The sequence below is a fragment of the Callospermophilus lateralis genome, chromosome 18 (genome assembly GCF_048772815.1).
Source record: "Callospermophilus lateralis isolate mCalLat2 chromosome 18, mCalLat2.hap1, whole genome shotgun sequence".
NCBI lineage: Eukaryota > Metazoa > Chordata > Mammalia > Rodentia > Sciuridae > Callospermophilus > Callospermophilus lateralis.
The window spans coordinates 40,903,932-40,906,966 of record NC_135322.1 but is presented as its reverse complement, the minus strand read 5'-3'; the positions used below and the strand labels follow the sequence as shown (position 1 = coordinate 40,906,966).

General features: G+C 43.3%; 1 pseudogene; it reads left to right on the top strand.

Annotated features, from left to right (window-relative positions):
- Window positions 1-2,041: 2,041 nt before the first annotated feature.
- On the top strand, window positions 2,042-2,831 carry LOC143383963 (diablo IAP-binding mitochondrial protein pseudogene; annotated as a pseudogene).
- Window positions 2,832-3,035: the final 204 nt, after the last annotated feature.

Sequence of the window (3,035 nt, the reverse complement as noted above, 5' to 3'; positions counted from 1 at the left end):
GTTGGGTGAATACCTAGGAGTAGACTCTCTGGCTCATGGGATGTGCACACATTCTGCTTTCACAGAATACTACAAAGAACTTTCCCAGGCTCTACCAATTTTGATCACCATCAGTAGCGTATGAATTTTCTAGTTGCTCTACTTCCTTGCTGACACTTGGTGTGGTCTGCCATTTTTTTAGCCTTTCTCATGGGCATGGAGTGGTATTTCATGATGGTTTTGGAATCAATCACTATTTCAAGTTTGTTTTGTTTTGTTTTGGGCCACTTGGAAATCTTCTTTGTGAAATTCTGTTTGGAGGATGCTTGTTCTTTTTTTTCTCCTTAAGTAACCTGTCCTCCTTCTCCTTCTCTTGCTTCTTCGTTTTTGGCAAAGCTGGGGATCACACCCAGGACCTCATCCACCAGAGGTACAGCCCTGACAGTGTCTCTTGATTAATACAAATTTTAGTTATAAGAGTCTAGTTAATACGTTTTTCTCCTTTACAGTTAATGTGTTTGGCGGTATTGAGGGTTGAACCCAGGGGTGTGCTACCAGTAAGCTACGTTCTCAGTCCCCTTTTTATTTTGTTTATTTTTTTTGAGACAGGGTCTCTCTGAGTAGCCAAGGCTGACCTCCAACTTGCAATCCTTCTGCCTCAGCCTGACCAGCTTCAGTTAGTGTGTTTTGATGTTCCATTTTTAAAAAATCACTACCTACTTGAAATCATGAAGATATTTTCTTCTTCTAAAATATTTACCATTGGGGCTGGGGATGTGGCTCAAGTGGTAGCGCGCTCGCCTGGCATGCGTGCGGCCCGGGTTCGATCCTCAGCACCACATACAAACAAAGATGTTGTGTCCGCCGAGAACTAAAAAATAAATATTAAAAAAAAAATAAATAAAATAAAATATTTACCATTTTCCCTTTCACACTTAAATCAACAATCTGGAATTGATTTTATGTACAGTGTGAGGTAAGGGGTCAATATTCATACTTTTCCATTTGGATAACCAAATGATAAAACACTATTTTTCTTTTTAAAACAGGCTCTATAGTAAGACTTGAATCTTATGAGTAAATCTTCCAACTTATTGTTCTTCTTTAGGAGTGCTTTAGCCATTTTTGGTCCTCTGACTCTTCATATAAATTTTAGAATCTGCTTGTAATAAAAATTAGCCTAGAATTTTGACTAGAATTGCATTAAATCTATAGATTGATTTGATGAAATCAGAAGATGTCATTATACTATTGAGTCTTCCAACCCAGGGTCTTGGTATATCCCTGCATTTATTTAAGTGTTCTCTTATTCTTTATTCTTCTTTTTCTTCATGCGGAGGATCAAACCCAGTGCCTCCTGTGCACTTGACAATCACTCTTGTACTAAGCCCCATCTCCGCTTAATTGCTCTTTATTTATTTATTTATTTATTTTGGTCGGGGGTAGGTACCAGGGATTAAACTCAGGGGCACTCCACCACTGAGCCACATCCTCAACCTATTTTGTATTTTATTTAGAGAAAGAGTCTCACTGAGTTGCTTAGCACCTCATTTTTTTTTTGCTGAGGCTGGCTTTGAACTTGCGATCCTCCTGCCTCAGCCTCCTGAGCTGGTGGGATCAGAGGCGTGCACCACCGTACCCAGCTTCTTTAATTTTTTGGAAAATAATTTTGTACTTTTTCATGACGAGATCCTATATATCTTTCGTTGGATTTGTTTTAGGTTTTTAATTGTTTGTGGTATTGAGACTCAGAAAACAATACCCCGAAGCATGCCACACTTGGAACTAAAGGGGCTTGGAAGCTGGGTGTCCAATGGCGCACACCCACAATCCCAGGGACTCAGTTGGCAGGGGCAGGAGGATGGCGAGTTCAAGGCCAGCCTCAGCAATTTAGGAAGATCCTGTTTTGAATTTAAAAATAAAAAGGACTGAGGATGTAGCTCAGTGGTAAAGCTCCCCGGGGATCAGTCCCCAGGACTAAACAAAATAAATTAAAATTAAAAAGTAAAGAAGATGGAAAGGGGCGTCCGGCGTCCACCCGCTGCAGGATGGCGGCTCTGAGAAGTTGGCTCTCCAGAAGCGTAGCCTCCTTCTTCAGGTACTGACAGTGTGTTCCTGTTGTGGTTAATTCTAGGAAACACTTATTGATAAGACCATGGCACAAAACTATGGCGGCTGCGTTTGGTGTAACCTTGTGTGCAGTTCCTATTGCTCAGAAATCAGAGCCTCATTCTCTTAGTAATGAAGCATTAATGAGGAGGGCTGTGTCTTTGGTAACAGATAGCACCTCCACCTTTCTCTCTCAAACCACATATGCGTTGATTGAAGCAATCACTGAATATACTAAGGCTGTTTATACCTTAATTTCTCTGTATCGACAATACACAAGTTTACTTGGGAAAATGAATTCACAAGAGGAAGATGAAGTATGGCAGGTGATTATAGGAGCTAGAGTTGAGATGACTTCAAAACAACAAGAATACTTGAAGCTTGAAACCACCTGGATGACTGCAGTTGGTCTTTCAGAGATGGCAGCAGAAGCTGCATACCAATCTGGAGCAGATCAGGCCTCTATAACTGCCAGGAACCACATTCAGCTGGTGAAATCGCAGGTGCAGGAGGTGCGCCAGCTCTCCCAGAAAGCAGAAACCAAGCTGGCTGAAGCACAAACACAGGAGCTACACCAGAGATCACAAGAGGGAAGGGACGAGAGGGCCGACCAGGAACAGGAGGCCTACCTGCGTGAAGATTGAGGGCCCAAGCTGGCTGCCCTTTCTACCCACTCAGTGGGGAAAGCAGAGGTGGATGCCATCCACCCAGCACAGCACAGTTCTCTCTGCACAGAGAAGAGGCGGCAGGCCCTACCCTGGCCTATCAGGCCAGAAGCCTTTGTGAGCTCTGAGTGCCTGGCCCTTTCCCCTATGGACCTGGTGGTTAGTCCATGGGCACTGTATGTGCCCTGTTTAACCTTGCACCCCCCTCGGCATACCTGCTTTCTCATTTTTAACCTTATACCCAAAGCATTTCACCGGCCAGGGCCAGAGAGGGGTCTTTTA